This window comes from Ovis canadensis, chromosome X (assembly GCF_042477335.2).
Source record: "Ovis canadensis isolate MfBH-ARS-UI-01 breed Bighorn chromosome X, ARS-UI_OviCan_v2, whole genome shotgun sequence".
Classification (NCBI taxonomy): Eukaryota; Metazoa; Chordata; class Mammalia; order Artiodactyla; family Bovidae; genus Ovis; species Ovis canadensis.
Genome location: NC_091727.1, coordinates 10,180,130 through 10,206,717, shown reverse-complemented (window position 1 = coordinate 10,206,717; position 26,588 = coordinate 10,180,130). Strand labels below are relative to the sequence as shown.

General features: G+C 43.1%; 1 long non-coding RNA gene across 1 annotated transcript in view; it reads left to right on the top strand.

Annotated features, from left to right (window-relative positions):
* Nucleotides 1–26,588, top strand: part of LOC138930136 (uncharacterized) — a 249,339-nt gene that overhangs the window by 25,665 nt on the left and 197,086 nt on the right. Inside the window, exons 2-3 of the long non-coding RNA XR_011446098.1 lie at nucleotides 1,753–1,862; nucleotides 10,679–10,803. This is a non-coding gene — a long non-coding RNA (uncharacterized lncRNA). The remainder of the gene's footprint in view (nucleotides 1–1,752; nucleotides 1,863–10,678; nucleotides 10,804–26,588) is intronic.

The following is a 26,588-nucleotide window of genomic DNA, read 5'->3' as shown; positions in this document are numbered from 1 at the left end:
GTCTAGTGTTATTTATCCATTAAGCATTGGGTTAACTTTTTAGATTGGCATATAGTTTCTTTTTAAATAATGTTCATGAAATATCCATGTAGCTGTGTTTTATTCTGAGTTTTAACAAAATCAACAAAAGCTTTGGCAAGTGAATTTCTGTACAAGATGATAGAAGGGTTGATTTTTTTCATCTGGGTCAACATGAACTCAGTCAGCCCAGGTAGAAAGAGGAGTCCAGAGGCAGAGGTGACCATAGGAGCATAGATCTCTGAGAAGCACCATGTAACTTAGGGAAGCCTGGTCTTCCCAGGACCTAGAGATTCAGGTGACTCAGATCTTGAGCCCTGCGGGGATAGGAAGGCCAGGCCTAGCTGATGAAGGCTTACACTTTGCTTAAAGGTGATACTATTAAATAAATATTGTACAAAATGTGAGTTGATAATAAAACATTCTATGGTCTTAAAGTTATATGTGTGTGTCTGTGTATCTATACAATTGCTTTTTTAAAAAAATATTTTTAATTGGAGGATAATTGCTTTACAATGTTGTGTTGTGTTGGTTTCTGCCATACATCAACATGAATCAGCCATCGGGATATACATATCCTCTTCCTCTTGAGCCTTCCTCCCACCTCCCAAACCATCCCACCCCTCTAGGTTGTCACAGGGCACCAGTTTGAGTTCTCTGAGTCATGTACAATTACCTTGGATTTTCTAGTTTACATCAGTGGGTCTCACACTTTACTGGGTGTACATATCCTTCAGAGAGGCTGTTAAAATGCAGATGCTGATTCCATTAGTCTGGATGGGGTTGTGAGAATCTACATTTGTATTTCTCACAAGCACCCAAGTGATGCCAGTGCTCCTGGTCCAAGGAACACACTTTGACAGTAAGACTTTGGATTCCCCTATGTGTTGTCTTTGGAAAGAAGTACAGAGTTGAGAGCCAGCATTTAGAAAAACTTGGATAGCTATTTAAGAGAATAATTCTATATCTCATGAATCTGATAATAAAGAACGTTGGGGTACATTTTGTATGTTTGCATCTTATTTCATCCCATTAGTACTGTTTTGGCTTTTGTTTTTAACCAAATTGGCAATTGATTAGAAATTTAAAAAAAAGTAAAAAAAAACTAGTCCTTCACTGCAGATAGTTCAAGAAGCATTACTTGAAAGAACCTCCTGGTGAGGGTAATTGCCTAGGTCTCATCTCATGTGGAAGTAGGACATTTGCCTGAAGTTTTGAGCTGCTGCTGTTGCTGCTGCTGCTAAGTTGCTTCAATCGTGTCCGACTCTGTGCGGCCCCATACACGGCAGCCCACCAGGCTCCCCCATCCCTGGAATTCTCCAGGCAAGAACACTGGAGTGGGTTGCCATTTCCTTCTCCAGTGCATGAAAGTGGAAAGTGAAAGGGAAGTCGCTCAGCCGTGTCCAACTCTTCCTGACCCCATGGACTGCACCCCACGAGGCTCCTCTGTCCATGGGATTTTCCAGGCAAGAGCACTAGAGTGGGGTGCTATTGCCTTCTCCAAAAGTTTTGAGTTACCCCAATTAATTCAGCTTTATAATATATCTAGTGAGTAGATGAGATGAATATGACTAGTCTATCATTAATTGATAATCATTATATAATTAGCCCCTAGCTTTATCAAAATAAGTTCAAAAGTAATTATCTATGAAAATAATGTAGCTGATATATTTTTTAAAATTCCTTTATAATTTCTTACACTGGCCTTATACTCAATTCCATTGCTTTTTGCAGGGTAGTAGCACTGAGCAGTGGGCCCTCTGAGGTGAGAAAGGATTGGGCGACACTCTGGTAGCTTGAGGATCACCTCCAAGGTCTCTCCCATCCAGATATATTTAACTGAGGTGAGTCTGCTATGGTGCTGGAAATTCTAACACCAAAAAGTGACTACTAGAAAAAAAATGGGCTACTACTCCTCGGGAAACAACACGAAATATATCTTTTATTGTGTCATGCAGATGCCAGAAATGATTGTACATTATACTAGTGGTTAAGTGCTTAAGGGAAATTCCATTTCTGGGAACATCTTTGAATTTTGTGTTGTGCATTCATGTGCTTTGCTCTCTGCGAACACTTCCACAGTGTAGGCAAGAATTGTGTGGTAGGAAGAGGGCTACATTGAAGAATGTTCTATCTGCTACTTTAAAGATTTCCTGAAAATTGTGTGTGTGTGTGTGTTGGGGGGGGGATTGCATTATTTTATTTTAACAGAGAACAGGTCAGTCTTTACCCCAAAGGACCACAAGAAAATGCTGAAAAGCATCACTTTAAAGTATTAACTCTAAGACATTACATTTGTGTAAAGTCAAATCACTGAAAAAACTTCAAAAGTTTGCTTAGGACATTCATTAAGAAAAAGTGGGTATTTAATTGGTGGGTGGTGTTTATTAGAGAGATAACTTGTTACTGTTTAGTTGCTAAGTCACATCCAACTCTTTCACCACCCTGTGGACTGTAGCCCACCAGGCTCCTCTGTCCATGGGATTCTCCAAGCAAGAATACTGGAGTGGGTTGCCATTTCCTTTTCCAGAGGATCTTCCTGAACCAGGGATGGAACCCACATCTCCTGCATTGGAAGGTGGATTCTTTACCACTGAGCCAGCAGGGTAGCCCAGAGAGACAGTAGGTCCTTGTAAAAGAATTCTTTACTCTCCTGTTCCTTTCTTTCTTTATTATTTTCTCTTCTCCCTCAATCTCTCTCTTCCTTCTGTCTTTCCTCCTTCCTTCTGTCTTTCTCTCCTCTGCTATTCTTCCGTGATGGCTCAGATGGTAAAGAATATGTAGTGCAGGAGTGAAAGTGAAAGTCACTCAGTCGTGTCTGACTCTTTGCGACCCCATGGACTGTATAGTCCATGGAATCCTCCAGGCCAGAATACTGGAGTGGGTGGCCTTTCCCTTCTCCAGGGGATCTTCCCAATCCACGGATCAAACCCGAGTCTTCCACATTGCAGACGAATTCTTTACCAGCTGAGCCACAGGGAAGCCCAAGAATACTGGAGTGGGTAGCCGATCCCTTCACCAGCGGATCTTCCCGACCCAGGAATCGAACTGTGGTCTCCTGCATAGCAGGCAGATTCTTTACCAACTGAACTATCAGGGAAGCCCAGTGACCTGGGTTCAATCCCTGGGTTGGGAAGATCCCCTGGAAAAGGGAATGGCAACCCACTGCGGTATTCTGGCCTGGAGAATTCCATGGACAGAGGAGCCTGGTGGGCTATAGTCCATGGGGTTGCAAAGAGTTGGACACGGCTGAGCGTAACACACACACACATGCAAGATATTATGCTAGACATGAAAAAGGAAGAAATGATAGACTTTGGCACTAACAATGAGGCCCTTAGATCACCAGGATTCAGGATACTTGAGCAAAAGAGATTTGATGAAATTAATCCTGCAAAGGTGAGGGGAGCAGGTTGGCAGAGGAGGAGAATGTTCTGGCCGGAAAGAAGTCAGGATCTGAGTAAAGGAAGCTGAAGGGCACACACTTCCACTCCGGATTTAGGAGTGGCAGGAATGCTTGATGTGTAGGGGGTCAGCATGAGGTCAGTATTATTTAAAGGACTATAAACCCAGCTTCTAATTTAAAAGCAGAATGTGGTGGAGTCTAGCAGGTGGTGAACCCAAAGAATTTACTGTGATCGGAAAAAATATGCAGAAGTAATAACTCCACTGCTAGGGTAGGGAGGCAAGAACCTTCCCTTTTATGAGTTGAAAATAAGCCTCTTCAGTCTGGACTTGCTTTCTGAAATTCCACTTCCCCCTTTGCTCAAACATGAGGTGGAAAAAAAAAGAACACAACACTTTATACCAGCCACCAAAAAGCATTGACTATATTTGACATGAGGCTGTGAGCTTATGATGCCATAAAAATATTCTTCAGCTGTTCCATACATATACTCGCTCTCTATCTCAAAATAGTTTGTGTTTTTAGAGTCCCGCAGAGCCTACATTTTGTTCTTCAGAGAAAACATTCAGTGGCTATGGAGGGCAGAGTTCTCATGTCTAACCCATGCAGTCAAGGCTGACTAGGTCTCTAGGCTTCTTGATGCTACCTGCTCAAGGTCTTTTCAAAAGGTATTGATTTGGTGCTGGTTATTCCCACCTTCTCTGAGAATGAAGCCTTAGAATAGGGACCATATTGAAAAAAAAGTCTTAAAAGCCTCATTTGCTTTGAAAACCATGACAGCAGGCAGTACATCTTATCCATCTTCTCACCTTGGTACGTCACAGAACATCTGGCACATACCTAAGGTATAGATGGTTGGATGGAGGTAATCAGGAAAGAAAAACAAAGCCCACAGCACATGACCAAGTGGATGCAAAGTTATTCTTGCAGTGAAGAAAAACTTTTCTCTTGTTTTTCATACAGTATCTTTCTAAATCTGTCTAAATGGATGAGTGGGGGGATGGACTGATGGGTGGGTGGGTAAATGGATAAGGGGATGGGGTCATGGGTGGGTGGATGGGGGGAGATGGATTAAATGTGGTCCATCAGTTCCTACTGACCATGGAGACTCTTCAGGATCACTAAACTTCTCTATGCAATGACCCAGGGCAACTCTATCACCTATCCCTGAGTTTCATCTGGTTGAGGTTTGAAATCACTAAAACTTTTTTTATTCCTTTGATTCTGCTACTTTGTGTCTTAATTCATCTGCTACAGGTCTTGACAACCTGATAGTGATAATTTCTAGTTATTTGTATGGGTTTGAGGTTGGCTTTTACAAAGTTTATATATATATATATATATATATATATATATATATATATATATAACTATATATATATAACTATATATATATATATATTTCCAAAACCTTCATAGTTTTTGGCTTTAAATGTTTTTTCACCTTCTCAATGTTACAAAACATTTTATGGCGGAAAAGTTTACAAAGGGATAGCATGAGTTTAGAAATCATAATCACAGTGATCTAATTGACTCAGAAAAGTGGAAACCCAAGTCTGGATCCTCTCAATTAAAAAAAAAATTCATTTGGGGTAATCACTTTAATATTGGACTCTACAGCTGTGATAGGTAAGAATTTTTTCCTAAGGGCGTCCTGATTGGTGAGATCTGTCAATTGCATGATTCTTGTCAATTGCATGAATCTATGACCCTGTGAAACAGCAGCTATAAACTCGACATTACTAACACATCTCCACACAAACATTTGAAAATCTGCAGTGTGAGATTTAAAAAAAAATTTTTTTTTAGATGACTTTGGAGGGAAAAGGCATAACCTAAATTCTTTCGAGTAACTAACACAAAGATTTAAGAAATTGCCACTGGGGGGCGATGGAAGTTCAGAAACTGCCTGCTAGTCCCTGGGGCAACCCAGCACTTCAGCTGGTTTATTTATTCAAAGCTGGAATTTGGACCAGCAAACCACCAAACTCAGGGAAATTCCTGGATGAGGAACACAGTCCTGGGAAAAACCTACCAAAGATAGAATTAGCACCTTGGAGGATCGCCTTTAACCTAAAGAGTTTTCCCTTCCTTGTGCATTTTAAAAACTGACTTTAGTTCCTATCAGTTTGAAACAGAGGAAGCCAAAGTAAACTGCAAAGAAATAAGACAACAAAGAAGGGTACTTACTTATTTATCATGACCTGCAAACACATGTCAGTGCCCAATATCACTGGCATTAAGGTAACTGCCAGTCCCTTGGATCAGAATTTTGGCTGGTGTGGATGGGCCTCTGTCAGGAACTTTCCTGGGGGAGGAGGGAGGTTGTAGAGTTTATCTCCAGGAACGGAGTCATAGCTAACACTTCAGGTGACAGTTAAAGAATCGAGTGAAGCAGACTTTAGATGGGTTTAGAAACATATCTTCTGGAAAACAAAGGAGAAAAACATGGATCTTCACTGAAGGGGTAATTTTGCAGCCGCTTGGTGGTGGACTGTGAGTTTTATTTCTCCTTCCTGGTTACCTCTGTGGTGCTTGGGACCACTGGTAGGATTGGCATCCAACCCTGGCCCCATATGTTAGCCTGACCACTCTGTCAAGCATTATCAATGTTGGGGGTCCAGCCACTCACCTACTTGGTCTTCTCTTCTTCCCCAAGATTGATACCATCAGTGTTACATGCTCATGGATTTTGTCCGGCTTCCACGCCAAGAAGGGCCAAAGGTCAGGGAGAAATGGAATTTAAGAAAGCAAGTCCAGAATGCACTTTTGTGCATAAGAGAAGGCATAAATACTGGGTTGGCTAAAAAGTTCATTCAGGCGTTATTGTTATTGTTCAGTTGCTCAGTCGTGTCCGACTCTTTGCGACCCCATGGACTGCAGCATGCCAGGCTTTCCTATCCTTTACCATCCTCACGGAGCTTGCTCAAACTCGTCTATCGAGTCAGTGATGCCATCCAACCATCTCATCCTCTGTTATCCCCTTCTCTTCCTGCCCTCAATCTTTCCCAGCATCAGGGTCTTTTCTAATAAGTTGGCTCCTTGCATCAGGTGGCCAAAGTATTGGAGCTTCAGCTTCAGCATCAGTCCTTCCAATGAATATTCAGGGTTAATTTCCTTTAGCATTGACTGGTTTGATCTCCTTGTTACAAAAGCCCAAACAAACTTTTGGCCAACCCAATATACCCAAGAAACTGGGTTGCATCCCATGTCCCATAGGTTCTCCATTTCTAAAGCCCCTGAAGCTGGCAGAGGGAAGGCTGGGGAGTTCTAAGGCTGCAGCTGGGATTAGGACTCACGGATCCCAGTGCTCAGTGCCCTGTACCCTCTGCAAGTTGCTGATGCATATTCCTGAGAATACTTAAAAGTCTGTCTGGAAGTGTGTTATATCAGTGAGGACATTTGGGGCTTTAAGTGAGAAGCCCAACTGGAATTAGTCAAACAGAAAAAAGAATTTATTGGTCCACATCCCTAGGAAGTTCAGGCCTGGGTAAGGCTTCAGGAAGGGCTGGATCTGGGGACTCTGCCTCCCTCTCTCAGCCTGGTGTCCTTTTGTGTGACAGCCTCTCTCAGAGCTTCTTTAACATCCTGGTTAATCAGCTCCTATCAGGTCACATACTTTTGGATCGATGACTATGTCGAGGGGTAGAACAGGGTAATACGATTTGCGGGCAGCCTGGAGTGTTGCAATTGATTACAACCACATGCAATGGGAGACAGGATGTCCCTCAGAGCAAGTGATACTGGACCGACTAAAGCAGCAGGAATCTACATGCAAATGATCTGTCTGTATGGACAGGAAGATCAGTAAGTCAAATAATAACAAGATCCATTTGCCAACACTGTAATTAATCCCAATTGCAGTTTTGCCTCCTTAAATTCTACCATAGGCCTAATGAGAAGGCTCTGGATTCTTGAGTAGATAATTTGGGGAATGTCTCTACTAATTCAAAGAGGATCTAAGAACTGTTTTATATTGACAAATGTCTCTGTAAAAAAGAACCCGGGTTATAATCAATACAGTAAGGAAAACACCATGACTTCAATATCGGATGCTGAAAAGAAAAGGGAACATAGTGTTTAATAATGAAAAGGACCCACAATTGCATCTGGGACTAACAGTCCTGAAATTTTCCCTGGAAACCCCTTAAGGTCTCCATAATTATCTGCAAGGCTCCCTTAATTCAAGTGACCTGCTTTCTATGGAAACCCTAATCATACAAAACACATGCAAAACTGAAACAAAACAGAATTCCAAGAAACTGAGCGCCTACAGTAACTCACAGCCGGCACTGACAGGGTGTGACTGGAGACAGCTGTGGCGTTTGGGGCCTGAGCAGCAAGCGTTTGTAAGGATGGGAGGGTTGTCAGAAGCCCAGTGCTGAGGGCCGATACCAACACACAGTTCCAAGGTCTAAAAGAAAAGCCCTAGGCCCTGCGGTGGGGTGGCCTGGAAGTCTTTTCCAGTCTTGTGAACCTTCTCTTCCCTCGATCAAGTTCTTCTCTTGAGCTCCGTGCCTGCGGGCTGTGACTCTGGAAGTCACTTCTGCTCCCAGTGAAGTGGCAGGATTACCGATCTAAGGAGGCATCTTGCGGATGGCACCGACTATCACAGATTGGTCTAATCCAGGAGTTGGTGCACTTTTTCTTTAAAGGACAGGAAAGTTCATATTTGGGTCTTCAGGAGCCCCTAGTCTTCTCAGCCAGCCTAGCGGGAAAGCAGCCCTGGGCAAAATGCAGATGAATGGGCATGATGGAGCTCCAGTAAAAGCTTCTTGACTTAACAAAGATGACCTTTGAATTTGACCCGATGGCCAGAGTGAGCTGACCTCTAGTCCAATTGGTTGTTCTTCCCATCCTCTAAGAGTTAGCTCATCCCTGTCATCCAATGAATTCTTCTGCCCTTGTCAGAGAGCACCCTTTTATGGATAGAATTGAGTTTGGGGGGGGGGTGCCATTCCCTACCCGCCGGGCTTCCTTGGTGGCTCAGATGGTAAAGAATCTGCCGGCAGTGCTGGAGACCCGTGTTTGATCCCTGGGTAAGGATGATCCCCTGGAGAAGGACGTGGCAACCCACTCTAGTATTCTTGCCTGGGAAATCCCGTGGACGGAGGAGTCTGATGGGCCACAGTCCATGGGGTCTCAAAGAGTCGGACATGACTGAGCAACTAACACACCGACACACCCGCCCCCTCCCTCCCCCACCCTGGCCAAATTCAGTGGTGACATCCTAGCCTCAGCTGTGACTGCCTTTGGAGAAGGTTTCTTTTCTTTTTTTGAGAAGGTAATTAAAGTTAAGTGAGGTCAGCTGAGAGAGGTTCTAATTCGCTAGCCCTGGTGTTCTTAGAAGAAGAAACCCAGCCCCTTCCTTCTCCACTAGCGAGGACACGGCAAAAGTGGCCATCTGCCGCCAGGAAGAGAGCTTGTACCAGAAACCCACCCTGACGGCCCCTTGCTTTGGGACTTGCAGACTCCAGAACTATGAGGAAACCAATTTCTGTTGTTTAAGCCCCCTAGCCTGTGATATTTTATAAGGGCAGCCCCAGTAGCTTAATACAGGGACCCACAAACTAACTATGAATCGGCTTGTGCCCTGAAATTTCTTTCTTCCCTCCTTCCCTTCCTTCCTTCCTTCCTTTTTCTGGAAAAATTTTTACATCACTCAAATAGGGGTAAAAACATCTGCCCTGCTTATCTAACAGAGTTTTTTTTTTCTTTTTCTGAAGCTTAAATGAAATCGGAAACACAAGGTACAGTATAGTCCAAGCGAATAAGAAAGTATTCGTTTAAGCTCTATCACCTGTATTTGCAAATATAACCGGACCCCGAGGGTGAGGCCTTCCCCGCCCCCACCAGGCGAGGTTACTTGGTCAGTAGAGTGGTGGTATTTGCATTTATTGGCTTGTGTGCTTTTATTTTTTGAGAGGTAGAGGAGCTGCAAGGAGGCTTGAAAGAGATAACATGGCTGAAAAGGGTTCTGCTTCTGTGAAGTGAAAGTATTAGTCGCTTAGCCGTGTCCAACCCCATGGACTGTAGCCTGCCAGGCTACTCTGTCCATGGGATTTCTCAGGCAACAATACTGGAATGTGTTGCCTTTTCCTTCTCCAGGGGATCTTCTTTTCCCAGGGATCGAACCTGGGTCTCCTGCATTTCAGACAGATTCTTTACCATCTGAGGCACCTCTGGCTAGTCCATAGTGGTTTTCCTCTACTCTTTGATGCTGACCCTCTAGCTGGCATGTGTGTGCACAGGCAGAGGGGTACAGGAGTTTGGGCTCAGAACTGGGAACATTTGAGTGAAGAAAGTAATTATAGCCTCTGAGCAATATCAGGGAGAAAAGCAGCAGGGTCATGTGACAGGAGTTACAGGCCGGGAACTGGCTGTAGATGATAGAAACCATCTTTATGGCTTCTGCGTATTCCCTCTCATCTTCTCTCAACCCATCTCTGAGGTTTCAAGCTCATAGTGTCTCATGAAAACGTTGGATCAAGATGCTGGTTTTCCTTTGGTATCATCCATAATAGGGCTTCCCAGGTGGCTCAGTGGTGAAGAACCCGCCTGCCAATGCAGGGGACGTGGGTTGGATCCCTGGGTGGGGAAGATCCCCTGGAGGAGGAAGTGGCAACCCACTCCAGTATTCTTGCCTGGAGAATCCCATGGGCAGAGGAGCCTGGCCAGCTACAATCCATGGGGCTGCAAAGAGTCAGACATGAGCGAGTGACTAACACACTCACACACACACACACACACACACACATTATCCATCATGTATAGTTCACAATAACAGTGACTATGGTTAACTGTGTAATTCTCACCATGCTAAGCATTTTTTTTATAATAAACCTTTAAAATTCGAGTTGTTTTAGATCTACTGAAAAGTTGTAAAGACATACAGAGCTCCCATAGCGGCACACTCAGTTTGTTCTATTCTTGTCTCCCATGAGCATAGTGCATTTGTCACAAGAAGTAAACCAATTTTGATACATTAATATTAACATTCATTCTTGATTTGAATTTTTTGTTTGTTTTTAAACAAAGCTTTCCTCTTCGTGTTCCTTTTATTTATTTATTTGAATCTTTTGGCGGCACTTATTTGAATCTTTTGGCGGCACAGCGAGGCATGTGGGATCTTAGTTCCCCAACCAGGGATTGAACCTACCCTCCTGCATTGGAAGGTGAAGTCTTAACCACTGAAACTCCAGGGACGTCCCAGAAGTTCGTTAGTTTTTATCTGATGTCCTTTTTCTGTTGCAGAGTGCCATCCAGGATGTCACATTACAGTAGATCATCCTGTCCCCTGGAGCTTCCCTTGGCTGTGACAGTTGGTCGGGCTTTCCTTGCTTTTCAAGACCTTGACAGTTTGGAGGAGGACTGGTCAGGTATGTTGTAGAATGTCCCTTGACTGGAATATGTCTACCACGCATGATGTTTACTCTCATGGCTAAGCTTCACTATGTATGAATGACTCATTTCATCATCCCAGACGAAAGCGGTCAGGCACAGAGAGGTCAAGGAACTTCACCAAAGTCACACAGCTAGCAAATGACAGAAGCAGTGATCAAACTTCAGGTTGACATGCCTTCATGCCATACACTGACTTGGCCTCCCCAGCTCCTAGCTGCTGAATTCTTGACATTGAAATCATTCCCTTTAAAGCTATCAGGGTGACTTCTTTGGTAACTGCTCTTGCATACAGTTTTACATAATTTACTGATAAATTTCATTAGGTGAGAGCTTTTCTCCAGTAGTTATTTGCTGAACTATTTGTGTCACTTCAATGGCTGCTTTGTAGGGCAGTTGGTTAATCCAGAAAGGATGTCACTAGAAAATATTCAACAACCCATTTCTCAGCATGGTTCTCAAACTGCACACTTGGTGTCTACAGTGGTCACCTGGACCACTTGTTACACACACACTACGCCCGGGTAGGATGTCCTTTTTGGGCTGGTTGGCCCAGGATGTGGTGCTAGAAACCCATGGGACAGTCTGGGCAATCCTGGGTGGTTTGTCATCCTACCACAGAATTCTGGGACTCACTCAGGCCCAGAAATTCTGCTTTTAAACAAACTATGCAAGGAATTATTCTAAGCACAGAGAAGTTGGAGACCCAGTGCATTGGATATGGAAATGAATTGCTGAAATTGCTGGGGACGAATTTCTGGAGATAACTGAGAGGACCTCAATTTTCATATCTTTTGGTTTGTCTGCTTCTGCCTGGAGTTGAGGTAGAATAATCTCATCCAGCCTCTGGCCCTGATAACACCTGGGAATTCTTTTGCCCTCCAGGTAAGAAATAGGCAGTAGAGTACTTCTCCAGTTCCACCTTTGAGTTGAGGGATGATGGAAGCTCTTAAAAGACATAAGGTCCTTAGGAGGTCATTATTTATCAGTTAGGATTAATGAATTTATATTAACTTGTGGTGGTGGTTCTCAATCTTGGCAGCTCAATAGAATCACCAGGGAGCATTTAAAAATTCTAATGCCCAGGTTCACCTCAGACCAATTTCACCAGAATCTCTGGGACTGAAACCCAGGCACCAGTAGTTTTAGAGTTTGAGACCCATGGATCCAAAGCAGTACTGTCCGGTAGAAACAATACCTGAGGCATTATATTCCAGTAGTCATATTTTTAAAAGTAAAAGAGAAGCACGTGAACTTTTTAACTCAACATATCTGAAATTGTATTTTAACCTCAAATCATTCTAGAAAATGTGACCCGTGTTGCATACATTTTTTTCATGCCAGGTCTTTTGAAATCTGGTGTGTATTTTACATTTAGAGCACTTTCTCAATTCAGATACTAAGTTTTCATCGGAAATACTTGATCTGTATTTAGATTCATATATCAGAGTTGTTCCCAACATATTTAGAAGTATTCCAGTAATGGAATAAAGTATTACATTTTAGATTTACATTTTAATAATTATAATAAGGCAGTTTCTCAGTCTCACTAATCACATGTCAGTTGAATAGACGAGTGGCTCATTGCCGCTTGTACTGGGTAGCGTGGATCTAGGGCAGTCCTTCTCAGACTTGAATTTCTACACACAGACCACCAGGGAATCTCGTTAAAATCTTGGTATTGATTCACGAGATCTGGGTGGAGTCTGAGACTCTGGATCTCTAACAAGCTCCCAGGTGCTGGTGCTACTGATATAGGGACCACACTTGGAGCAGGCAGGGACTAGAGGCATCGTGCAGGAGGGCTGCCGCAACTGATTTCTTCACTTGCTTAGTGATGGTATTCACCCATTTCAAAGGCTAGGAAATGTGTGTTGGTATGAATAAATCAGTATATGAAACAGACAACACAACATAACACACATGAGCATGTATCTGAAGTGTGTGTGTGTGTGTATAAAATGTCTGATCATGTCTAGACACATGAGTAAGCTCTGCAAATAGAACTGTTGAGTACTACATGTGTTATTTATCTTCTTTACTTTCTTTCAAATTCAACTGGCTCTTCTTTGGTTCACTGGAAGGGAACAACAGCTGAATGTTTACTCTTGATTTAAGTCCCTGTGTTCCCTTGTTTGCTTTTTTAAATGAGTGCAGTAGGTTTCTGCATTGTGTTTCAGTGTTTGAAGGTATTTAAAAAGTATTTGATGACCCAGGCTCTCTGTGGTTTGTGTACAGTTCACAGTAAATTCCAGTTCCTTTTGTTGCCCTTGTACTTCTCTGTGGAAATTGTGTGCCCCAGTACTTGTGTTTATTTTTATAGATGCTTTTTTATTCTTCTCTCGACATCAGTATGGAAAGGTTATGTGTTGCTTCTGAAGTGTTGTTTCAACACTTATAGAATTACTCAATTCAGTTGGTTCCTCTGCGCCAAAGCTGATTTAACTCCTATGCCAAGTTCTAAAAGATGGATAAACAAACAAACAAAAATTTGAAAAACAGAAACTAAAAATGATCTGAGTTTGCTTTTTGAGGATTTATAATTTGAAAAAGCCATTTGTGTATGAAAGGCAACCAAAGTCATAGTGAAATTAGAGGAACTGGCTTTTTTTTGTGTGAGCAAACACCATTATTTTCAGCAGTTACTGAATGAAATCAGACAAAAGAAGATAGGGATGTAGCCATTAAAAACTTATGGGGAAAAAGCCAGAGAAAATAACCCACTAAAATTGAAGGAAATAAAATGAGGAATAATAATTGGGTATATCAAAGGAGGATGGAGAAGAAAAATTATTTTTACTTTAATCCCAACTTTAATTTTATTATCTACTATTGGCCAGGTGAAGTGGGGAAATTCTTTTTCTTTGTGGAACAGATTCTTTATTCTATACACAGTTGTAGAGCCACCCAATTATAAGGGCTGGCATTATCCATGAAAATGGCTATTAGTTCAAAGCTTAATTCACTGGGTTAGATTCTAGAGGATTCAAAAGTCCCAAGGGAGATCAAGGTGGAGCTGAATATTAAATGAATATTTTCTTTATTTTTGTTTTAACTGCATGGGTATCTCTGGGAGAAGTTAGTATGCTACATTTGTTATTTCCTGTGCATCATACTGCATTTAATTATAGCTAATAATAATAGCTAATATTCATTAACTAAATATCAGGGCCTTATTAATTGCTTTTTTGCATTTTATTTAATTCTCATAACAACTTCATGACATAGGTACTATTGGTGTGTAATTTTTAAAGAGCTAAAAACAGGAGTCTCACACAAATAGAGAATGAATGCTTGTGAAGAATTTATTCAACTCATTAATGATGGGAACCCTAAGAGGGTTAAGATGATGCCATGGGCATTTTGAAGAATTCGATATTTATAGACATTTTGAGGGGAAAATAGCGTGTTAGTATAATATTGCTAGGGTAGATTCAAAACTGGTTAAAATCCTGCAGGGCAATAAAACCATAACCTTTGAGGTTATCTTTACCACTGGATAAAAATCGATGTATTAATATATGACTTCAGAGCGTGTGAGTTCTAATCAAATAAAAGAAAGTCAAACAGACATATGTTCCCTAGATAATTAACTCTTCAGTAGGCAGGTTAGTGCTCCAGTAAGATTTTAAAAGGTCATGCCACAGCCCATTTCACCTCACTCAAAGTTGGTGATAATTTTCTTCAGAAAATTAAAATTATCCACACTTTACTAATGGAGAAAATTGATGCTTACAGATGTTAAATAACATGATAAGGGAATCACAGTAAGGGCAGAGCAAGACTGGAACTCGGGTCCTTCTGACCCTTTCAGTTCAGTTGCTCAGTTGTGTCTGACTCTTTGTGACCCCATGAATTGCAGCATGCCAGGTCTCCCTGTTCATCACCAACTCCCTTTAACCAACCCTTATACTAGTTGCAATCCATTTTGACCTGTCTTCCATAATTCTTTGATTATTGTGTGTGTGCCCACGTGTGGGTGTGTATGTGGGGGTACACACATGTGGGGAGGGAGGGTGGAAAGAATGAGAGAGGATTTGGAAATTAGTATTCTTAACTGGATACTGTGGGGGCTTTTATTGGCAAAGCTTATTCAGATGATATTAACATTTTGACCTTTATTTCCTTTTTTTTTTTTTTTAAAGAAAAACCTCATTATCCCTTGCCCATTAAAACACCTGTCATTAAGGAGAAGACGTCTCTATCAGTTTCTTAGGGCTGGGGGTAGTGCTTGCACTGAACCATCACACATATTATCCTTGCTCTTGACCACCAGCACACATTTGAGAGCTGGCTGGCTAGGGGAGTTAGACTTTGAAGTCCTGAAATAGGCTTTTCCTTGGTACAAAGCAAAATGTGTTCATGCTGAATCTAAATCCACGAACCCCAGTCTGTAATCAACTCAGCTACCCAGCTTAGATCAAAGAGAGTTAATCCATGCCTTTTAGGTGTAATTTGAATGAAGATACGCTCTCTAAAATCTAGTAGATTTCAGAAAAAGAGAGGGGGAGAGGAGAAGAAGGAGAGAGAGGAAAAGAGAAAGAAAGAGATGATAGTAACTGAAGGTGAAGTTCAATTTTGTACCCGTCTAGAAGATCAGAGCAGAGAAGGCGATGGTACCCCACTCCAGTACTCTTGCCTGGAAAATCCCATGGATGGAGGAGCCTGGTAGGCTGCAGTCCATGGGGTCGCTGAGGGTCAAACATGACTGAGAGACTTCACTTTCACTTTTCACTTTCATGCATTGGAGAAGGAAATGGCAACCCACTCCAGTGTCCTTGCCTGGAGAATCCCAGGGACGGGGGAGCCTGGTGGGCTGCTGTCTATGGGGTCTCACAGAGTCGGACACGACTGAAGCAAGCAGCAGAAGACCAGAGACGGGATTTAAAGGTTAAAACACGGGGGTGGGAGAAGCATGTGGATTTAGAAACATGGCAGCCTGGATGGGCTTTGCTCCTTTCCTTGGCTCACCCAGTTCTAATCTCTTTGCTTCCCTTAAGCCAGAGAGTTGCCAAGAAGTGGGTCACTAGAGGGAGTGAGACTATGGGCTCTGTCGCGGGGGTGCCCAGGAGCTGGAGAAACCAAGGCTGGACTCATGCACAAGGCAAGGGAGGCACCTGATGATGGCGGGTGGATGGCAGATCCCAGCTAAGAAGAAGAAGAAGTGAAGTCACTCAGTCATGTCTGACTCTTTGCAACCCTATGGACTGTAGCCCACCAGGCTCCTCCCTCCATGGGATTCTCCATGCAAGAGTACTGGAGTGGGTTGTCATTTCCTTCTCCAGGGGATCTTCCTGACCCAGAGATTGAACTCGGTTCTCCCACATTCCAGGCAGACACTTTAACCTCTGAGCCACCAGGGAAGCCCAAGATTCCAGCTGGGTGTTCTTAATCTATGGTGATGCTACTTGAGTGTTATGGGTGTATGCCACTCCCTGTGAGTAATAAAAGAGACAGGTGTAAGAGCTAACAGTGGTCATGTGACCAGTTGTAGAAATGAGGGTTGTATTAAGGCATTTTTCTTCCTGTTTTCATAGGGATATATCTGTATATATCAATGAAATCCATTCTCCTTCCCACTGTTATGGAATAAGGAGTGAGTGAAACCCATATTTCAGTTTTTACATTGCCCAGTGAAGGTGTTAGTCACTCCATCATGTCTGACTCATTGAGACCCCATGGACTGCAGCCCGTCAGGCTCCTCTGTCCATGGGACTTCCCAGGCAAGAATATTGAAGTGGGTTGCCCTTTCCTCCTTCGGGGACCTGCCCGACCCAGAGATTGCACCCAGGGTCTCCTGCATTGCGGGCCAATTCTTAACCATCTGAGCCACCAGGGAAAGAGCTATTGTGATTGAACTAAAGGACAGTCATCAACCATTTGTGGATTAAAATAACAAACAGGACTTGGTGGCTCCACTTGTGGGGGACACTTGAGTGAGTTTGGGGCGGATAGGGAATCCTGCAGCAAGTAGGACAGAGGCACTATGTTGTTTATTTTATTTGAAAGTTAAAAAGGGGTAATGGGAAACGGATGGATACTGCCTTGACCAAGGAGAGGAATGCAGTGGCCTAGCCATTGTCAAGTAGGTATGACTACCTCCTCTCTGAAGATAGCTTCTACATCACTGAAGAGCAGGTGGGCACAGCATCCCTTCCAATTCTCTTCCCTGTATGGTCTGGAGTTAGAGTCTGCCAAAGAGAGTAACGTGAGCTTTGTTCAGATGAAAGAAATAGAAGTTATTATGATCAGGGGTGATTGCAGCTGCATGTCGGACAGGAAGAAGAATCACAGTGGCTTTTTAGGGAGTGTTGGAGACCAAGATGCTTTGCTGGTGTAGACAGAGATAGTGGCTGGGGGGAGGTGGGGGGTGTTCATAAGTTCTTGGATATTGGAGCAGATTTCTGTAGAGCTTTTGGTAACCACCCATATTACTGGGATGGGCTGGTGGATTCAAGTGTCTGCTTTCCTGCATTTTGGTAGTGACTTTCTTTTCTTTCTTTCTTTTTTTTTTTTTCCCTTTTTGGTATTGGCCTGCTTGACCTCTAGATATTCCAAACCTGATATAAGCCCTAATACTTCTTTATTGCTGGGATGGTTAGAATGACTTTATTTTCTTGGTCGAATCTAAGCTTATGCAATTAATTTGAGAAGTGCATCTCTGATTTATTTAAGAAACATGCTATTGGAAGACGGTGAAGATGCACTCAAGAAACATAGGTAGTGCTGAGCGTGGTTTAAAAGTACAGGGCATGAAAAGCACTGTAATTTTCAATGGGACCTTAAGTTTGGCATCTTCAGTCTGTTTTGGAGAGACATCCATGTTTTATCCCAGGGGTCAGCAAACTCTGGCTTGTGAGCCTACCTTTATAAAGTTTTACTGAAACACAGCTTTTTGGACCATGACTGCTTTCCCCATCTGGAGAAGGAAATGGCAACCCACTCCAGTACTCTTGCCTGGGAAATCCCACGGATGAAGGAGCCAGGTAGGCTGCAGTCCATGGGGTCGCTAAGAGTTGGACATGACTGAGCAACTTCACTTTCACTTTTCACTTTCATACATTGGAGAAGGAAATGGCAATCCACTCCAGTGTTCTTGCCTGGAGAATCCCAGGGACGGGGGAGCCTGGTGGGCTGCTATCTATGGGGTCACACAGAGTTGGACACGACTGAAGTGACTTAGCAACAGCAGCTTTCCCCATCATGATAGTTACCTGCAGCAAAGGTCCCGTGGCACACAGAACCAACAACATTTGCTCTTTGGCCCTTTATAGAAATTTTGCTGACCCCTATATTCTTGAAATTCCTACTGTCTTCAAAAGTGGAAGCTTCCTTTCTCTGTCATCAACTTGGTTCCCTTGCTGGGATTAGACTAAATAAAAATATTCAATTTTATTTGACAGAGAGATGGAGAATGCCTATAAGACTCTTTCATCTGGCTCCAAGTACCCACTTACTAACACTTTGAACATGGCATTACAATGGGTTATTTTTTAAAATTAATTTTGATTTTAATTTTTTTAAAAATATTGGCATATAGTTGACAAATAATGTCGTGATAGTTTCAGGTGACCAGTAAAGTGATTGAGTTATATATATATACATGTATCTATTCTTTTTCAAGTTCTTTTTTCATTTAGATTGCTATATAATGCTGAGTAGATTTCCCTGTGCTATACAGTAGGTCCTTGTTGATTATCCATTGTAAATACAGCAGCATATACATGTCCATCCCAAACTCCACCCTCTTCCCCCCATAAGTATCCTTCCTCACTTGCCCCCATTCCATTTTGTAAGTAAGTTTATCTGTATAATTTCTTTTTAGATTCACCATATAAGGGATATTGTACAATATTTCTCTGTCTGACTTCACTTAGTATGATAATCTCTAGGTCCATCTGTGTTGCTACAAATGGCATTATTTCATTCTTTTTTTATGACTGAGTAATATTCCATTGGAAGAAAAGTTATGACCAACCTAGATAGTATATTCAAAAGCAGAGACATTACTTTGCCAACTAAGGTCCGTTTAGTCAAGATTATGGTTTTTCCTGTGGTCATGTATGGATGTGGGAGTTGGACTGTGAAGAAAGTTGAGTGCCGAAGAATTGATGCTTTTGAACTGTGGTGCTGGAGAAGACTCTTGAGAGTCCTTTGGACTGCAAGGTGATCCAACCAGTCCATTCTGAAGGAGATCAACCCTGGGATTTCTTTGGAAGGACTGATGCTAAAGCTGAAGCTCCAGTACTTTGGCCACCTCATGCGAAGAGTTGACACATTGGAAAAGAGTCTGATGCTGGGAGGGATTGGGGGCAGGAGGAGAAGGGGACGACCGAGGATGAGATGGCTGGATGGCATCACGGACTTGATGGACGTGAGTCTGAGTGAACTCCGGGAGATGGTGATGGACAGGGAGGCCTGGCGTGCTGCGATTCATGGGGTCGCAAAGAGTCGGACACAACTGAGCGACTGAACTGCACTGAACTAACTAATACTCCATTGTATATACATACCTCATGTTCTGTGGTTTCTCTGACAGCTCAGTTGGTAAAGAATCTGCCTGCAATGCAGGAGACGCTGGTTTGATTCCTGGGTCGGGAAGATCTGCTGAAGAAGAGATAAGCTACCCACTCCAGTATTCTTGGGCTTCCCTCATTACTCTCCTGGTAAAGAATCTGTCTGCAATGCAAGAGACCTGGGTTTCATCCCTGGGTTGGGAAGATCCATAGGAGAAGGGAATGGCTACTGACTCCAGTATTCTGGCCTGGAGAATTCCATGGCCTGTATAGTCCATGGGGTCGAAAAGAGACACGACTGAGTGACTTTCACTTTCATTTCATCTTCTGTATCCATTCCTTTGTTGATGGACTGCTTCAATGTGTTGGCCACTGTAAACGGTGCTGCAATGAGCATTGAGGTTCATGTGTCCTTTTGAACCATCAATGTGTCATTTTTAGTAAGCTGAATTCCTTAATTATTTTGGCTCCCTTTGCAGTGTGTCTCTTCCTGTGTTGCTTAAGGCAGACAGATAGGCTCTTTCTTGCTGCCTTACTGACTCCCAGAAATCTCATCAGCACAAGGACTTTTCTGAAGGATGCTTCCAGTCTCTAATTGGAATTGTGACTGCCACAAATGAAGGAGGATTGTTCCCTTCTCTCATAATCTTCAAATAATAACAAGAAGGGTTGAGATGTAGAAGTGGAGTATTTCACATCTTAAAATTCAACATGTTAGGAGCAATTGAAAAAGTTTAATACAGAAGGAAATGGCAACCCACTCCAGTATTCTTGCCTGGATTCTCCCATGGACAGAGGAGCCTGGCAGGGCATGGGGTCACAAGGAGTCAGACATGACTGAAATGACTAAGCATGCACATGATACATTATTGGAAATAGAGAGGAAAAGTGATTAAAATGCTTTAAAAGCAAAACCCTCAGTGAGTCTGTTGAAATTATTCATTTTTTACTGACTGGTCTTGCTGATCCCATCTCTTTATTAAATAACAAAATAGAGTTTCTTTTCTCTTCTTAAAGTGTTGCTATTAAAAAGAAACTTCTAGGGGCTTCCCTGGTGGTCCAGTGGTTAAGCATCCACCTGCCAGTGCAGGGGACATGGGTTCGATCCCTGGTCTGGGAAGATTCCACATGCTGCTGGGCAACTAAGCCTGTGTACCACAGCTACTGAGCCTGAGCACCTAGAGCCTGTACTCTGCAACAAGAGAAGCCACCACAATGAGGAGTGCACACAGCAGCAAAAAACCTATGTGCCACATGAAAGACCTAGCACAGCCAAAAATAAATATATTTTTTTAAAATAAACTCTGGAGAGGTATGGTTCAGTACACGTTACAGCCATGTTTTAACATTCAGAAAAGATTCTTTAACTTTTGTGATACTGCCTCTGCTGTAATCCATTGAGCCTGTAAATATGTAAGATAATTAATCTATTGATAAATATAATCCACGTGCACATGTCTTTCATGAAGTCCAGGCCATGCTCATTTAGTTCATTTAAATGTGTGTGTGTGTGTACATACGTACTTAGTTCCTACTATAGTGCAGGCTTTGCTTTAGTTCTGGGCTTGTGAGGACAGGAATCAAATAATGAGAGGAAGGAAAGTTCTGGAAACTTCTCTTGCACTCATCCTTTTATATTTTAGAGAAATAGCTTGGGGTTATACAAACCCTGTGTTTGAGGCCATGGAACTATCAGCTCTCACATGGCTTAGTCGGGCAGCTCCCTCCGCACTTACCCCTGGCATGTGTCCTCTTCTCTGCCTTAGCTCTGCTCAGGGTAACTGCAAAAGCACAGAGGAAGATCACTTTGAATGGATGTTTTTGTGAAGAGTCAACTCTAAAGTTTGTATTGGACCCAAGTTAAGATGGAGCAGCAGGAAGCCTCTTGCACTTGGCCTTCCAACTCCATAGTCTGATATTTATTCTTCTTGACAGGAAGATAGACTGCCAACTTTGTTTTTAATTATTTGAATAAAATTACATACATCAGTCTCCCTTTTCTCATGCCTTCCTCTGAAATCCCATCTTCTGTGTAGCTGATGCTGATGAAATTGCCGGTTTTGGCATTAGTGCTTCTGTCAGCCAAGGGAGATGAACTGAGTTAATATCCACACCCTGACATGAAGCCAGGAACGTTTACCCCTGCTTATCCCTCGCTCCCCACCTCCTTACCTGCCACCCTATGGATGTACTGCATGTTGAGATCGCATCTAACCTGGCACCTGAATAAACACTTTCCAATATGTTCTAATTCCCTACCTCCCCTTTCCCCATTCATTCTTTTCTTTCTTTCTTTTGTTTTGTTGTTTTTTTTTTAAACAAAATAGTTGAATCTTCTTTTTGTATTTTAGTGTAAACATGGAACAAATGTGTAACTCATCATAACGGACATCTGTTACATGAATAGTGGCGAGCTCGTATCTTCAAGATTAATCACTGTTTCTATTCATTTGGAGTTAGCAATCTGTGACTTCAAGTAACTCCCTGATGAAACAGAACACACATTCTTTTCACAGATGTATAGAAAGAGGAATAAATCTGCAATTTGGCAAGTGCTCCAGGTGCAGGACACAGTGCATGCTTATAATAAGAAAATATAATAACTGTCTTAGACTAATACAGGGTAAGTCAGACAAAGAGGAATTTATATAGTCGAAACTTCTTGAAAGCGGCCTCACCTGCATAAGTGTTTTCTAAACTGTAGCCCTGGGGGCCTGGAGTTTCCTGACCAAGTTTTCTCCTGTTATTTGTCCTCCTTGGAGACTTGAAATTCCTCATCACTTAGAAGCAAGATAGAAATTTGGAGGCTCTGAGGCATAACGGAATTATCGTCTATAGGAGCCAGGGTCTTACTGGCTACCCTTCTTTGTCAAGGGATGTTTTCAGAAAGAGTGCGTTTCTGTGTGCTAGGACTGTGTATCCAAGACATCTATCATACACGGCCCATTGAGTAATTGAGTCTGCATACGCTAATGATTCACAGTTGTATCCCCCTGCACATTGAGACAGACTCTTGCCCTGTAACCAGAATAAGGAGTTGATGGTGTCAAGTATTTGCTGAGTTCATTTATGCTATGAAATCATGCCAGCATTCATAACGAGGTCATTTGTTCATTCAGTAATCATTTGTTGAGAACCTACTATCCTGATCTTCGCACTCTTCTCATTTGGGGGATAAAGACATAACCTTTTTTCTTAAAAAAAGAATCATGTAATGCAGGAGACAGATATGTCTATACATGAGGCTGAATCTGGCAGATCCTTGAATGGGCATCTGTGCCATGGAATGGCACTCTCTCTTCATTGGCCTGTACACAGTGAGAGTAAATTCAGCAGAAAACCAGAGGGTTGTTTGTCTGGGCCCTTGGTGAGAGTATTGGACATAGAGTAGGGACAGAATGGGAATGTTTCTGTCTTCCATAGGTTCCATTCTGCTTCTTTTCTGCTTCCAGAAGGAAACTTGGTGAGTAGAAGATAGAAGCCAGAAAATTATACAGCAGGGTCAAGGTTTGAGAGCAAGAGATGAGGGACAGCTTAGGCCACTTAACAGTTGTCATGATTGGATGGTGAGAGAAACATCAAATAATTCACCTCTGATTTCCTGCAGTTGACTATGTTGCGGACAAACAGGATCATCTGAAAATGGTATATCGAAAGTTGTCAAAAGTTGGTAGTTTCCTTAGGTTCAGTCTATTAGCTCTAACATTCATGTACATGATACAAAAATCCCCCAAAACAAGAGAATGTTCATTGCAGCACTGTTTATAATAGCCAGGACATAGAAGCAACCTAGATGTCCATCAGGAGATGAATGGATAAGAAAGCTGTGGTACATATACACAATGGAGTATTACTCAGCCATTAAAAAGAACACATTTGAATCAGTTCTAATGAGGGGGATGAAACTGGAGCCAGTTATACAGAGTGAAGTAAGCCAGAAAGAAAAACACCAATACAGTATACTAACACATGTATATGGAGTTTAGAAAGATGGTAATGATAACCCTGTATGTGAAACAGCAAAAGAGACACAGATGTATAGAACAGTGTTTTGGACTCTGTGGGAGAAGGAGAGGGTGGGATGATTTGGGAGAATGGCATTGAAACGTGTATAATATCATATAAGAAACGAATCGCCAGTCTAGGTTCAATGCAGGATACAGGATGCTTGGGGCTGGTGCACTGGGATGACCCAGAGAGATGGTATGGAGAAGGAAGTGGGAGAGGGGGTCCAGGATTGGGAACACGAGTACACCTGTGGCGGATTCATGTTGATGTATGGCAAAACCAATACAGTATTGTAAAGTTAAAAAAAAAAAAAAGAGAGAGAGAATGAAAAACACGTGTCAGTTCTGGCCTTTGCCCATCCATTTCCCTCAGGGAAGACCACCACTGGAATTCTTTGAAAAGGTAATCTTACATATTCAAGCGTTTCTGTAATGTCCCATGTTGTTAAAATGGGGCCCTTCCAGGGGCACTTGTGGCCGAGGGACAAAGACGAGGGACACTGCGTTCCAAGAGCCCGCCAGGCCCATCATTCTGAGTAAGTCAAAGAAACCCGGAACAGAGGAGTCACTGACGTGGAAGATGAGTCAGGAGGATAGAGGAGAAAGATACATTTGTGAGGGAGTGTTTTTTTGGAGGAAGTAGCACTGAGAGTCCTGCCATTCCTAACCCCAAGAATGAAGGCATGGGACTTCTCCCCCTAACCCCTGTCACAGCGAGGAGCACATGTCTGGGCCTCTTGCTGAGACCCGTGAGGTCTGTTCCTTGCATCCTAGGACCCCACAGGGCTGGAGCTGGTGCCTAACTCAACTGCAAAAGCCCACATGGCTTATGGCGGATGGAGGGGTCTCCGTCTGGAGCAACTGTTGATTCATGTAGTCCGTGGAGCTCAGCCCCCGGGGGTACAGAGCCAGGCTCCAACAGTGGAACGTGTGCATCTTCTCTTGTCCGATTGGCTACTGGATGGGGTCCAAAATGTCAGTAGGCAGATGAGGTTAGAAGAAAGGAGAGGGGAGGAGAAGGGAGGGAGGGAGGGAAGGAGGGACACGGCCTGCCCTTCGATCACCTTGCATGTCTCTAAAATACGCCAGCCGGAGGTCATAGTACATAAGTACAACTTCTTAGTTGAGATACATAATGGAGTGAAATTCTCAGATCTGGCAAAATCATAAAATGGATGGGAGGAGGTGAGAGTCATCAGTTCCTTGGCATTTGCTCTGGGGAGGACATGGGTCCCCTGTCTGGATCCTCCCCTCCCTCATATCAAGGCTGCTTTTTGCCTGCTAGGTCATGAGCTTGGGGACAGCTTCTCTTTCTTGGAGACTTCTGAATCTAGATGAAAGACAGTCCCAGAATTTTAACCCTTGGCCTTAATTGAAGAAATTAGTCCTGGGATATTTGAGCCTTGGGAGAAAAAGACATGCTAGTGTTGAAGTTTCTGTGGTTTATTTTGTTGCTGGAGATGGATGGTTGATTCCACTTTGAGGATGATTGCTCTTCAGTTGTGGCAAGAAAAATACCCACAGTAAACTTTTTGGTTATGCCAAAGGGAAGCTGTAACTGTGAGCCATGTGCGTAATAATTCTTCATAGCAGGCTGGAGTTGAACCCTCACAGGAAGGGAACCTGAGGCTGGTAATCAAGGATAAACTAGCGTTTCCTCTCTCTAAGTCCCAGGAGAGTTGGGGTATGGGGGAGACAACAGTCAAAACCCCTCCCAGGATGAGTGGGTAATGGGAGGTGGGCTCTACTCTATAACATGGTGGATACCAGGAGCTGCGCTAGTTCCCATCTAACTTCCTATTAGCCTCATGTAGTCAGTAAAATTTGATTAACTTCTAGAGCCTGGTCTTAGCTGTGCTTTGTGAAGTTAAAGGAGGGATAGGGTCCCCGCTGGGCTTCCCTGGTGGCTCAGCTGGTCAAGAATCCACTTGCACTGCAGGAGACCTGGGTTCAATCCCTGAGTTGAGGAGATCCCTTGGAGAAGGGAAAGGCTGCCCACTCCAGTATTCTGGCCTGGAAAATTCCACGGACTGTTTAGTCCATGGGATCACAAAGAGTCGGACATGATTGAGCGACTTTACTTTGTTAAAGTGAAAGTTGGGGGCAAAACTGTGAGAAGAGTAACTGTAACCTTCTGGTAAAGACTAGGAGATTATTGGGCACTGAATTCCAGGACTGGCTGTAGGCCCCCAAGGGCACCAGGGTGAATTGAGGGATAGTTAACACACCATTAGGTATCTTGATTCATGGACCTAACATTTGAAGTTCCTATGCAGTATTGTCCTTTAGAATATCAGGTTTTACTTTCACCACCAGATACATACACAACTGGGCCTGCTTTCTGCTTTGGCTCAGCCTCTTCATTCCTTCTGGAACCATTTCTACACTCTTCTCCAGTAGCATATTGGACACCTGCTAACCTGGGGGGTTTATCTTTCACTGTCTTTTCCTATTTTTTTTCCATCTTTTTGTCTTTTCCTACTGTTCATGGGGTTCTCAAGGCAAGAATGCTGAAGTGGTTTGCCATTCCCTTCTCCTAAGATACCTGAGCTCAAGAACATTCTGTCATGAGCGAGCATTTGACCACTATTACAGGAAGGTGGCGCTAGTGGTAAAGAACCTGCCTGCCCATGCAGGAGACATAAGAGATGCAGGTTCAATCCCTGGGTCGGGAAGATCCCCTAGAAGAAGGCATGGCAACCTACTCTAATATTCTTGCCTGAAGAATTCCATGGATAGAGGAGCCTGGTGGGCTACAGTCCATGGGGTTGCAGAAGTCGGACATGACTGAGCGACTTAGCACAAGCATCAGTTCAGTTCAGTTCACTCAGTCGTGTCCGACTCTTTGTGACTCCATGAGCTACAGCATGCCAGGCCTCCCTGTCCATCACCAACTCCTGGAGCCTACCCAAACTCATGTCCAAGAACAAGCATACACAGGGACATTAAAGGGAAATGTCACCATGAGGTACATCTGGACATCAGTATTGGAAGGACTTGAGTGGCTTCTCTAATACTCCATCTCACCCAGCCACTGCTTGGGTGTCTGTAGTCATTCTTTGGTAGCTTTGCATGGAGCTGCTTAGTAGAAAATCCTTTCCCAATGAAGAGTGCGTTCAGGCTTCCTTACTTGCCTCTTTCTAGCTGTCTCTTATGCTCCTCACTTCTGCACTTGTCTCTTCAGTTAAGCATTCTTTGGTCAAGGAGCATGCTATATGGTAGGAGCATCACTCTGAAGTC